The sequence below is a fragment of the Corythoichthys intestinalis genome, chromosome 15, assembly GCF_030265065.1.
Source record: "Corythoichthys intestinalis isolate RoL2023-P3 chromosome 15, ASM3026506v1, whole genome shotgun sequence".
In the NCBI taxonomy this organism is placed as follows: Eukaryota; Metazoa; Chordata; class Actinopteri; order Syngnathiformes; family Syngnathidae; genus Corythoichthys; species Corythoichthys intestinalis.
Window position 1 is genome coordinate 7,041,586 of NC_080409.1, and position 14,298 is coordinate 7,055,883.

The following is a 14,298-nucleotide window of genomic DNA, read 5'->3' on the forward strand; positions in this document are numbered from 1 at the left end:
TGGCACTTGGCTTTTCTGACACTAAACTCAGGAATATTCGCTTGCGAATATGTCATACAAAAAAAGCAATCGAAACTTCAACTGCTCACTTTCTCCTTTATGGATAGCAGCCCCCAGTTTTTATTGACCATCTCACTAATTGCAACCTGCATAAACAAAGCGTGTATGGGTCCGGGCAGTATAAAATGCTCAGATAATTAGTTTTGTAGGGGGAGGACTATGTCTGTGAACATTGATCTGATGCTTTTCTCTATTGAATGGTGAAGGGAGGGACGCATGTGACGGTGACAGGTAGCTTGTGTCATGGATCACGGCCTCTTGTCAATAGCTCGCCCCCTGACTGGGCGACTGGTCGTGGAGCGTTGCTTGAATGACACAAGTGCCAATTGATTTGGGATAAAGCCGGGGAGGAATAATTTAAAACATGATGAGGGTGTATTATAATTGCACTTCCATGTTGCTCTTCTTGTATTGCTACCAGAGATGGGTACACTGCAAAAACACACCTCCTTAAAACTATTTAAATTCCCTTGTTTTCAGTGTAAATCTATTAGAAATAAGTGAAAGTATCTTCCAGTGCTTCAAATAAATTTTACTCAGTTGGACTTTTTGAAATAATAAAAATACCCAGCTGAAAATAAGCCTAACAGACTTATTTTAAGCAATAAATTAGTATACTAAATCTTAGAAAATGTTCTTAATTCAAGAATAGATATTATTCAAATGATTATATGAAAACATTTTTTGTTGATTTAGGTGAAAAATGACCAAATTTTAAATGTATGAGTTTAGTAAGAACAAATAGTAATATTTACTTAAAGTAATTGGAATAATCTGATGCATTGATCTGTCTTTAACACTCAAAACAAGATGAAGAGACTTATTTGACTAGATGTAAGAAAAATAATCGGATTAAGTTATTATATATTTGCAGTGTAGAGTAGAATTTTCTCAAAAAGTTACTCAAGTAAATGAAAGGAGTAAATGTAACGTACTACCTACCTCTGATTTCTAACTTTCAAGTGAGCGCAACCTTTAAAAAATTGCGTACGACAGGATAAAAAAAGTCTTAAATAGCATTATTATGTGAATTAGAATCATATTTTGAGATGATTTGACTACCGTATTTTTCGGACTATAATTCGCAACTTATTCGTGACTTATGTGTGAAATTATTAACACATTATGATATCATTCCATATGTTACTTTGGTGTTTTGGAGTGACACTGATGGTTTGGTAAATGTGTTAGCATGTTCTTAATGCTATAGTTATCTGAATAACTTAATAGCTATGGCCACGTTCGCGTTCTGCCTTTGGCAATGTGTGTTCAATTGTATTATTGACTTTTTTATATTGAAATGCATGCTTTTAGTTTGTGGCGCTTACAAGCCCACGTGGGGGCGCACTTGCACTTTTTTACGTGAAGAAGAGCGCTCACACGCCAGAAGACCGACAGCTACATAGCTCTGAGTTTGTGGGCGAGTTAGCGAGAGAGAAACACGGCTGCGAACCTACGTTCATTGTTTATGCTCGTAAAATATCTCTACAGAGGCAACGCCTGTGTGTATCATCTTTTCTATTGTTGTTGTGTGTTTTCCACCCGCGATCGGACACTTAGAGCCACTTGTTTGGTTGTTTGACCGATGCGCTAATGCTAGCGAACGCATGCTAACCGTTTGTGTCATGTCATTGCTGTATAAGCACCTAATTTTCATTTATTTACGTCGATGCGAACCTGTTTGGAATCGAGGATGAAATTGATTCAGCAAATTATACGGACGTCCAGTATCGTCATTTGGGAGTTTAGTCCGCTGAATAGCCAGGACCGAGCTGTAGCGTCCAGGTGAGGACAGTATATTCGCATTTCGTTGTTCATAAATCATGTAACATCATATTGTACACTTTTTCAGCATGTTGTTCTCTATTGTATTTTTATGTTAAATTGCCTTTCAAGATGACATGTCTGTTCTATGTGTTGGATTTTATCAAGTAAATTTCCCCCAAAGATGCGAATTATACTCCGGTGTGACTTGTATATGTTTTTTTTCTCTTCGTTGGGCATTTTATGGCTGGTGCGACTTATACTCAGGTGCGACTTGTAGTCCGAAAAATAAGGTATATACAACAATTTGGCAAAGCGCAAATGACGAGAAATGAGTCTTTTAATCTGTCGTTTAGCTACGCCTACCATTGTAGGGCTCTAGCGTCCCCAACAGGAGGATGACGTCGGCAGGGTCATGGTTTCATCTGATTTAAAATTCAGCCCATTAAGGGTGGTCCATATTAAGTGCTCGGCGCGCATCAGCTGGCCTATGTACCGCTGCATCGGACGTGTCTGGATCAGTTTGAGTGCCAGCATAACTCATATTAGGTGAATACTGAGCAGAAACACTTACTGCTTGATGAACTGACAGTAGAGTATGTAGAGTATGGGGCGCCGTTTGTAAAGCAGCTTATGAAAATTACAACAACATTTTCTCACATTAAGCGCCACACAGTGTTTAAAATGTGGTGTGAAAATTTAGTCACTTTTTTTTTTTGCACATTTACAACATTATTTGGCAACTTCAATATTAATTTTTAAATAATAAGTATTGGACCTTAATGTTTAAATCCAGAACTAAATATTTATTTAAAACTTAAATGTAAATGTTAAATTTATATCCTAAATGTATTTCTTAAATCCAAATGTTTAATATATAGCTTAAATGTTAAATGTATATGTTAAATCCAAATGTTAAATATATATCTTAAATCTAAATGTTAAATATATATCTTAAATGTAAATGTTAAATTTAAATCTTAAATTCGAATCCTAAATATATATCTAAATACCAATTTAAACATTAAATCTGGAGATGGTTGAAACTAAATATTTAGCTTAACATGCAAATTTACATGACTGGAGACCGGAAGTAACAAAATAAAAGCTGGAGCAGCTCAGACTGTTTGCTTACTGTTTGCTTAGTCCAGTCCAACAGAGACGCCTTGTGGCTATTCATAGTAATTTTACTAGGCTCCTGTAAGCAAAAGTGACACGAAAAACACAAAATACTCTTTAAATAGTTTCTCTTAAATGTGTATTTTACCTAGATATCGTTATTATCACAATGAGCCAACTGCTACCGTTAAGTAGGTTTTATTCATTTTCAAGCAACATAAGCAAACAGTCTGAGCTGCTCCAGCTTTTATTTTGTTACTTCTGGTCTCCAGTCATGTGAATTTGCATATTAAGCGAAATATTTAGTTTCAACCATTTCCAGATTTAACATTTAAATTTAGTATTTAGATATATATTTAAGATTTACATTTAGGATATAAATTTAACATTTATATTTAAGATATATATTTAACGATTAGATTTGAGATATATATTTAACATTTGGATTTAAGATATAGATTTAACATTTAAATTTAAGATATATATTTATGATATGCATTTAAGATTTACATTTAAGATTTAAATTAAATATTTAGTTCTGGATTTAATCATTCAAGTCCAATGCTTATTATCTAAAAATAAATATTTATGTTGCTAAATAATGTAAATGTGCAAAAAAAGGTGACTCTAAATTTTCACACCACATTTTAAACACTGTGTGGGGCTTAATGTGAGAAAATGTCGTAATTTTCAGCATATGCTGCTTTACAAACGGCGCCCCATACGTTGAGGCTTCTTGTGAGGGAAAATAGTTGGAACCGCATTTGATTTTAATCACGCTTATATCCAGCCGCTCCGGTGAGCTCTTTCATAAGTTGTCGTCGACTAAAAGCTTCGAACGTGGTAGGAGAAAAATAGCAAGAACAAAGGCTTGGCTCTTTGGGAAGTTTTGTCAGTCTACAGGCATTTTCCCAAACCTTTCTCCTCTTCTTGTCGAAAGGAAATCTGTGGAGACTCACATCACTCCCCTCATTTCCATTTGATTGTAAATTGCATCCAAAAGCAGCACATCGTGCCGCTTTACTTAGCGAGTTTAGGCAGTAATACACAATTGTTGTACACAATTGGAAACATCCTAATTACGTCATAGCTCCGAGCCTGCAAAACATGGCGCCAACTACCGGTCAAAATATATTGTAAATATTATAAAATATTGCCATCGATTTAACCTTTTCTATTTTTCTAACAACATATTTTAGTACACAAGAACAATTGTGGTTTATTAGAGCCTACATAGTATCTTCAAGATCGAGGATCCCTTTAAGCTTATTTTTAGCTAGCTATTTTTCTTACTTTTAGAAATCTGAGTAAAATTTCCTTGAAGCACTGGCAGATCATTTGACTTTTTTGAAGATTTATATTGAAAACAAGGGAATTTAACTAGTTTTAAGGAGGTGTGTTTTAGCAGTGTTCCCTTTGATTGGCTTCAGCCTTTAAAACTGATTTCACACCAGTGTCTATTTTTTCAGTCTAGAATATACTTTTCATGGTACTTACTTTTCTTCAGTGCAGAGACTGTCAAAACACAGCTAGGCCTTGAATAAGTCCAATGTATATTTATTTACAAGTGGTGTATTTTGTTCAAACAGCATAGCTTTGATTCATTGAAGTGCCTTGTTACACCAGTAGAATTTTAAATGGTACATTTTGTTCTTCTGCTCGTGGCGGGGTGAGGTTTTACGCTGTTGCGTGTGCTAGGTACTGTATAGGAATAAAGATTATAGTGGGGCATTGGAGTGCAGGTGCACAAAGCAATAGGGGGAGGGGAGGTGACCTTGGCCATGGTGACGGCGAGGCAGCCATCTGTCTTGGGCCATGAAGAGGTGACCCTACATCATTGTTTAGTCTGACGGGGTACACTGGGGTCACTGAGAGGGCCAGGCCTCCTGGGTAGAGAACAGAAAAGGGTGTCTGAGCCTTATGTACACTGGTGATAAAAACCATCAACATGTGCACCAGTGAGAAAATGACCATGTAGTCTACCTCAATTTTTGGTGGTCATAATAAGTGTGCGGTAGAACTTCTCACGACACTGAAAGTCATCTCTCAAGGATCCTTTTCAACACATGAAATAGGCAATACAATAATCATTGTCATTTTGATGTCGTCATTCCCAATAACATCCTACTAATTTGTGAGACATTCTATCAAAAGCATGAAAAGGACAAGTGATTCAGAGCTAATGTGATCCATGACTCAAATCAAAATGGGCTTTTAATGTCTCTCTTTAGGAACATTTTAACAGGAAGTTTCGTTATATACGTGAGTGTGCCCCCTTCCCAGCCTAGAATTCTAACACGTTAATTCATTATATACCAGTATATTTTTGGCCAAATAATTTAACTCACTGGCTGCTACTGAATGAGCTATTTTGACTGGGGAGGGGGGGGGGGGTGAATGAATGTGACTGTGGAAACGTGAACCAAGTGCAGGAGTGCACGCACTTGATCACACAAATTACAAATTCCTGGTTTTATAGCGCCTATGTAAAAAATAAAGTATGTGATTTGGTATGTACAGTATGAATGAGCTACAAAGTGGCTGTAAGGAAGAATAACGCTGTGGGCCGGATTGGACCACCTTCAGATTTAGAGATTTGTCATTGACACCAGTTCTCACAAGATGACAACGAAATTCCGTGCGATGGGTGAACATCGGGCCGCTGCAGACGTTCCGCGCCGCCAGCTTCTCTCTCTTCTTCAGAAATTATAGAGCAAGTTACAAGTAGACACACATATATCATACAACATAGCAGGGATATGACACGACCCACAGAACTACCAGTCATGGCTGGAGGAACGGAGTTGGGGGGCTCAGTGATAGTAAGAAAAAGGCGGTGGCGGACTGGAGGGAGGGAGGTTTTGTGTGAGTGTGTGTATGCACAAGTGTATCAGTATTTGTACGTGACAGTAGACAAAATAAGAGTCGCAGGGCCCTGCGACCGGCCTTGGGAAGAGATCAAGGGCAAGCAATAGGGCCATCTGCGCGATTCTCTCCAGGAGAAGGGAGGAGTGGGGTAAGGGTGTTCGGAAAAGGAAAATTAAAATCAAAGTAAACCGAATAAGTAATTTAATATGTCTAAATATGGTTGGTCTTTAGTCAAATTCGCGCTCCTCATGGCGTAGGCGAGACCTCAGGTCCCTTAAGTCATTGCCAATAGTCGCGGTCTGCCTCGACGGTTCAGTCACCTGCCCCGACTGTTCTGTCACCTGGCGCAAGGTAGCATCCACTTTTCTCCATCCTTCCTCGGACCGAACCATGAGTTCACGGAGCCAGTTCTCGATCTGAGCCTCGACACGGTCTTCCAATGCCTTGAATCGCGCCGTTTGATCCGTGGTCAATTTGTTGATTTCCTTGAAAGCTGCCCTCTTGGAAACTTTCCGGTAGCGCATGACACCTCCTAAGCCAAGCAGAAGGAACCCCACGACCGTCACGCCAAACAGCCAAATATCGTCCATATGTTCCACAGATAGGACAGTAAGACACACTGGCTTCCAGTGATCCCATGAATCTCTCACATATCCAGCGGCAAAGGTACCATCTGGGCAAGACAGCTCTCCTGGTGCACCATGTCTTGTTGAAAAAAATCTTGTCAATTTTGCTGAGAGACCAACTAATCAGATCCATCAGATTGTATGAGAGACCAGCACAGTTGATCCACAGAGGAAATACAAAAAAAGCAGACTGATGAAGATAGCAGCAAGCAGGAGCAGGGAGGAAACACGACTCTCGTTGAAGGCAGGAAGAAGAAGCCAAAGGGTGCTATCGCTCTTTTTTTTTTTTTTTTTTTTTCACTTTTTAGACTGTCAAAGTGTCGCAACTTGTAGGAGTGCGACACTCACGAAACAGCTGCCCCGAGAGGCTCCGCCTGTCTCGGCCACTGTCACTCTCACACGGTCCGTTCAGGAACAGCATCTAAAACACAACCGCGACATTAGAACCCGATTCTCTGTATCAAATGCAAGTGCTTAGTGCAGCACAACAACATTTGGCCATCGTTAATCGTCTGTCATCTTCCCATTGTTGATTTTGAATTGCGTACGCCTTTTACTTCCGCTTCCAAGGATGCCCTGTATGTAGCGTCTGTGTAGCTGCACGTAAAGTAGCAAAAGCGCAAACTGGAGCACGGTTGCATTCACAAGCGAAGCAAGGTGTGCTTAAAGCGGACCGAGAGTCAGAGACCCACAATTTTTGAACGGACCAGAGTTTGTTTGTTTAGTCCGAAATAGAGTTCGGATCATGGTCACGTTTAAAAAAACGAAGCGGACTATCTGAGAAAAAGAACTCTGGACCGTTCCAAATGAGCCAAACGGTGCTAGTGTGAAAGCGCCCTCCTTAGATTTGTTCGATCAAGTGCTTGCACTACTCTGCTTAGCTCACTTTTGTGACTGTAGTTTCAGTCATTCATTCACAACCCCTCCCCAGGAACAAAAAGAAATAATCACCTAAGATATATACATTTATTAAGGAAAGAGTAATTAAAAGCTGGCCGGCCAGGACAAATGTCCCCGAGAGCACCACACAGGTGCTCCCAAGTAGAAATAGGTGGGGTTTGAGTTGAGCGTGGTAAGCTACATTGCTCCTTCCTTCCCAACATGGAAGCATGGCAGCGATTACTGGAGTTCTGCGTAAGCTTTCTCAGGATTTAATAACGGACATGTTAGACTTAGCAGAACATGTTTACGCAGGAAATTCGGGCCCTGAGCTCTTGTCTTACAAAACACAGTGTTTTATTACGAGAAATAAAAATGGAAATACCATAAATGTTGAAATAGAAACTGAAATAAATGAATATAAATTGAAATAAATAAAAAATAAAATAAATATTGAAATCAATAAGTATTGAAAAAGAAGCATTTTAATGACACATTTAATAATTTTACTTAATTGTGTATTATTTATCTAATTTTTGCACTCCTGTTCCTCCATACACATGAGATCCAATTGCTATAAATGTGGCCTGCGAACCAGAATGAGTTTGACACCCCTGTCCTAGTGGGCTACTGTTCTAAAGCATTAAAGCCAGAAATTTTCTAATTTACCATTTGGCTCTTTGACGATGCTAGGCGTCCAATCCATTTTGACTGGTAGAGTCGAATGAAGGAATGAATGAACTCCTTTATTAGTGCTTGTATGAAAGCTGTTACAAGTGCCAGAGTACTTGAGACTCCAACAGTAATTCTGCCGGTTGCGTGCATGTAGTGCAATCTATATTAGCATACCATATTTGTCTGAATTCCTAGGGCTGAATTATTATGTGTGACTTTTTGTCAGTAGTTTTAATGAGCACCAAATCACACGACCCATTTGTGAATGGAGTCTTTTCTGTATGGAGAAAATCTGAAAGGCTTCCACAAATCATCAACTGTGATGTTCTTTCCTTTCTCCTGCGGTCTCTGGAGAAGAGTCCCAGACAAAATGGGCTTCTCTTAGCAGACAAAGACCTCTGAAGTAGCAATCAGACATCTGGGGGCCACGGTAGACAAGGTGTTAAATGATAGAGGGCCAGTGTCTGTCCTTTTAGCGTTAATCACAACCCCACAGCTCAAATTTTCCTTGGCGGTTTCAATCACTGTTCTTTCTTTTCACCCCGGACTTGACCTGCTCAACTTTGATGTAACAGCAAGTTTCACTTCACACTTTGTGCTCATTAGTCACATTTGTGAGCAATAACATCTTTTTTGCCAGGTCTATAAATTCACAGGACAGCAGCCATATTAATGAGTCGCCTTTTTTCAGGTTTCACTCCATCTCAATGTGTGCTGTACTTCAGTTATTTTACCCAGTCGGGTTTCCAAAGCAAGGGACAAATGTGTTATTATGTGATAATCACGGCCGACTTCAAAGCCCCTGCTGAGCTTCCTGAACTTCCTGCCCTCCATCTGGACTTCGATGTGAGAGCAAGTGAGATCAGAGGTCGGGCAGGAGCTGTTCTCTGTCTGCTACTGAGTGGATAAAGAGTGTTAGAGAGACAGACAGCTCGTGAAAGTCGCTATAAAATGGGTTTTACAGCTATGCATAGTAAAACTGACCTCTTCACATCTGTAAAATCTAATAGAGTACTGCTAATGCCACATGTGTTAGAAATGAGACATTGTTGGCTGAAGGGTGATTACTAGGGTTGTTCCGATCATGTTTTTTTGCTCCCGATCCGATCCCGATCGTTTTAGTTTGAGTATCTGCCGATCCCGATATTTCCCGATCCGATTGCTCCCGATTCAATTCCAAACATTCCTGATAATTTTTCCCGTTCATATACATTTTGGCAATGCATTAATAAAAAAATGAATAAAACTCGGACGAATATATACATTCAACATACAGTACATATGTACTGTATTTGTTTATTATGACAATAAATCCTCAAGATGGCATTTACATTATCAACATTCTTTCTTTTGGTAGTGATGGGCGATACCAGTGATTTTGGATTCGATCCGATACCAAGTAATACCAAGGCCAAATATTGCGATCCCGATCCGATATCGATACCGGAAGCTCATATTTTAAATGTGTATATATATATATATATATATACTGTATATATATACAGTGGGGAGAACAAGTATTTGATACACTGCCAATGGGTTTCCCCATTGACTGTGTATCAAATACTTGTTCTCCCCACTGTATGTATGTGTATATATATGTATATATATATATATATATATATATATATATATATATATATATATATATATATATATATATATATATATATATATATATATGTATATACAACCCTGCAGAGTTCTCACCCATTCTGATGATATCTAATATACAACAACAGCAAGCACTCAAAAACCAATAAAAGTCTCTTAGTGTCAAATAGGCATTGCAATAGAAAAACTGCTGCTTTTAATAACGAGCAAAGCAGTTTCCCTACAAACTCACAAAACGATCCATCAACAACAAAATCTGGTTAGTCAGTCTCACTCTTTAAACATGACCCTTAAATTCATATGCACAGAACATTTCCCTGCTACACGTTGTATTTGATCAAATTTTAATCTACCTAAGTTAAATATTTTGAATCTAATTAAAGAAGGAATTAATAGTAGCCTGTTATCGCCCTCTATTGATAGATCATTAAAAACAAATCCAATAAACAATAGTCACTTGCAATTAAAAAAAAAAAAAAAAAAGGAATAATAGCTAATGTTAGAAATACAGTTAGGGGAGATGTGTGTATTTAAAATGTTAAGTCATAATTCATATATTTTTATACCCAACTTGCTTGCTAGTAGTTCACTTGACTATCCTATGGAATGTGATGTAGGCTGATTTGCCCTCATTGTATCAAAAACTAATAATAAAATGGAGACTTACATTTAGGTTACAGTATTGCTTCACTGTTGAATATGTCACTATGGTCATTTTACTTTTTTTATATAAGGCGGTAAGAACTTTGCTTTTCACAAACAAGATGTAGCTATAACTTTCCATTACAAAGCATATTCAATAGTGCTGCAAAGTTCTTTTTATGTGAGATGACAAAAACGCCATATTTATCGTTTCATATTGCACATCAGCCACTAATGCTTATATCGTCTCTGATTTTCTATTAGCACCTACGTTACCTGGATAAGTCCTGCCTTTCGCAATCACCCCTTCTAAAGTACTTTGCTTTGCTTCGGCGGCGTGCTCTTGTCTTTTCTCGTGTCCTCCTCGGCTTGAGCGGCATGTTTTTCACGGATTGTGTGCTTCGGGATGCACGTTTCTTAAGTGTTTCGTGAGGCTTTTGGTATAACCAGAATATCTGACAGTTTCGGCACAAACTGTGCACTTAGCCTCGTTGCTATTTATTAAGATGAAATATGTCCAAACCAGACTTCTTTTACGATCCGTCGTCGATGCCGCAGCCATGCTACCACTAGCTTCCAAATGTTTGTTTGTTGTGACTGTGTTGGTGCCTCGTGAGAGGGGCGGAGGAAAAGCATGCTGATCGACATGTGATAGGGACGTAAATGGAGGCGGGAGCAGACACCGGTGCTCTGCTTATGTGCGTGCACTGCTTACGTGCTTGTATAACGCGAAAGGCAAAAGTCATACAAAAAGCTCACAAAAATATACCCAAAAAACCAGACAAAGAAAATATAATATATTTATTCCAAATATCGATACTTTTGCTTGGGGATCAATACCTAAAACTTAACGTGCTGGATCGAAATATCGATATTTTGGTATTGATCCGCCCATCCTTAGTGAGTGGGTCGTGCAGCGCATGCGCTAATTGCATTAAATATTTTAACGTGATTAATTTTTAAAAAATTAATTACCGCCGTTAACGCGATAAATTTGATAGCCCTACTTTAAGCCAAAACTAAAGACTGGATGAATGTAAGACATTTTGTCTGTAACGTTAAATACAATTAGAAAACATGAAGAAACATGTCCGATATTTTTTTGCCGATTCCGATACTTTGAAAATGACGTGATCGGACCCGATCGATCGATGCCGATCGATCGGGACATCTTTAGTGATTACTGTTAATGATTGGGGTAATCTGTATCAACAATAACTGAAAAATGCATTTTGGGTGAAATTGCGATGGTAGCTTCAATGTGATGGTTGGTATGTCGCATTACTTCTTGAATAGTGGGGCATGGGGTGGCGCATGTGACCTCGGAGAACATACTTTTTTTTTGCTGTACTAGAATAAAGTGTCATTGCAAATCCACTCAGTGGGTGGCAGTGGCAGCTTCATTTTCAGGGTGCGCGCAGTATTTTTGAACCAAACAAAAGCACACAGCAAAGAGCACTGGAGATATAAAGAGCCCAGATGGGGAAATATGACGTAGCGTTTGGTTTCTGGCTTTGACTTTTGATACAGTGGGGGAAGAGGAAAGACAAGTCTGTTTACTGTGTCTAAAATTGTTTGCGGCAAACAGAAATAAGTCAAACCAATTAAGATGTCACTTAAAGGAATCTGACCTCTTAGCCATACAATCACGCCAGCCGAACCGCCAGACCCGCGCTGACACAGCTGTAACGACCCGGGCCGGCAAAATCCCGACAACCTGGCCAAAAGGCCAAACTCCGCACGTTCACCTTAGTCTCAACCCATTGTACTGACTCCATTTTGAAAGCTGAAAGAAGGCTTCGAAACACAAGTTGACAATTTATTCATGTCGCCAGCGATCAAACGGCAAGGCAAAACAGCGACAGACCCAGGCGAGGAGGAGACTCAGGGTCACCATATGACAAGTCAACAAAAGGTTCCCGAAAAAATGACAACGATTATTTAAACATTCAGTCTTTTTGAAGGTTCTTGCGGGGCGGGCCGTGAGCAGGAAGAGGGGTGTGTTTGGGTCTTCTTCTGTTGCAGACTTGGGCGGTCAAGTTCGTGTGTCACCGTTGCTGGGTCATGGTTAATGAGGCAAATAAGGTAGGAGGTAGGTTGGGCACGCCTCACTGTCTAAGAGGCGCCGAGCTATCAAACTTAGAGTTGTTTTGTTATCAGGTTTTGTGGTAGTACAGGACGTCACGCCATTTGTTGCGGACTGTCCTGAAGAGCTGTTTGCGGGATTTGGTTTTGCAGACGTGGGCTTGTAGAAGTCTTGCCTATCACATGGTAGTCAGCTTCAATCTTGCCCAGGCAGCTAACATTAGACCCCAATCACACTTATAAGACACTTGATTTTGTTAATAAACAATGTTGACAATTTTAATGAAGTTATACTTTATTGTAAGTTGATCTATATAACTTTTTCCCTTTAATTTAAAAAAGGACACAATGTCATGCAGAGGTGTACTTACTATTATAATAATTTTAAAGACAAATGATACTATTTGCAGTGGCAGCAGAGAGTTGGGGGGCGCGAAACGTTTACGTTTTCCTGGGGGGGCTGCGTAACAGAAAATAATTGAGAGTCACTTACATTTGATGTTGAGGCAACTTCCTGTCTATATTGATATATGATTTTAGGTTATTTCAGGGACATTTCCTGTTAACATTAGATCACTTCTTATTGTAATGGGAGAATGTCCTGGCTGCTATTGATGGCACTCGATGTCCCAATCATTTCGACTAAAGATATGATAAAGAAAAACAAATTCAGACATTGATATGCGAACATTTCTTAATAAAGAACTGAATATTTTATGCGGTGTCCTAATTTTTTCACATAGCTGTAGCTCTCGGCTTTCACCGTCATGAGAATGAGAGGACACATTGCAACTTGTGATCATATATATAGTAGCTCGACAAGACTGCCAATTTATTACACAAGCAAGACTAAACTGCTGTGTTGCAGTGTAATACAACAGCTGTGCTATGAACCGTTCAGAAGGTTATAACTTTTTTAGTTGAGGGAAACGTCAGGCCAATGAAATAAGACACACACAGGCTTTAAATCATGCTGCTGGTGAGCTTGCGCAGTGTTTACTGCCTCCAAAATGACCATTAGAGGTAGTCAGTATCTCCCTCAGATTGAATAAACCATTTTTGCTGCTGTGTTTTATCTTGCTGTATACCAGTTTAAGTGTAGAAATGTGTAGTTTCTTGTGTCTCTGTGTTTTCCAGGGTAAGAGAAGAGTTGATATCAATTGGCCAAAGAGTACCATACTGTAAAAAGGAAGTGAATGAATCAATTTATCAATAGCAAAGCTTCACAATTTAGAGGCCTGTTTCTCGACTTCGACACCTTATTCTTTGAAAGTATGGATTTAAGGGAAACAGTTCAACATCAGTACCTTGAGTAGAATCAGTTGAGGATATCACTCATGCTATTCACAAATTTCATTCAGTTGGAATATTATATATTACAATGTACAATGTTATTGATTGAGTATTGATAATCCTGCTTGGACATTGCTTATGGCGTCCCCCAGGAGTCAGTTTTAAGTCCAAGTTCTATTTGCAGATGACACGAGTATTTTTTTTCTCTGGAGGGTGGGATTACATGAATGGGCTCTGTTGAAATCTGTAAACTAGTAAATAATTTCAAATAAACTTGTAAGCTATTATAATTGATGTTAGCTTTGCATGTAAGTAAAAAGCTACCACATAGCCTATGATATTCCTTTTTCTTTTTGACTCCCAGCCAAAACCGTTTTACTCAACGACACTGTTCTTACACCAAAATGACCAAAATTTTCATTCATTTTGACACCCCAAAATAAGGCCCCAAAACAATTTATATCTATATCTATATATATATATATATTGTTTTTTTTTACGAAAAAGAAGTGAAATTTCAAAACCCTATTTTTCTCCAAATCACATCATTATACACCAAGAGGTTCAGCACGCTGAGAGGCGTACAGTTCGGCCAAAATTTGCCTAAAACATACCCATTCTTATCTTTTTCCAATGGCTCTATTCACCATCCATTTCAATAGCACAAAAACCA

At 38.8% G+C, this 14,298-nt stretch overlaps 1 long non-coding RNA gene across 1 annotated transcript; it reads right to left on the bottom strand.

Moving 5' to 3' along the window:
- Window positions 1-4,457: 4,457 nt before the first annotated feature.
- Window positions 4,458-10,826, bottom strand: LOC130931400 (uncharacterized). Its single transcript, XR_009067203.1, has 3 exons — window positions 10,524-10,826; window positions 4,927-4,998; window positions 4,458-4,829 (listed from the first exon to the last, which is right to left on the bottom strand). It is a non-coding gene; the product is annotated as an uncharacterized LOC130931400 (long non-coding RNA).
- Between the last annotated feature and the right edge of the window lie 3,472 nt (window positions 10,827-14,298).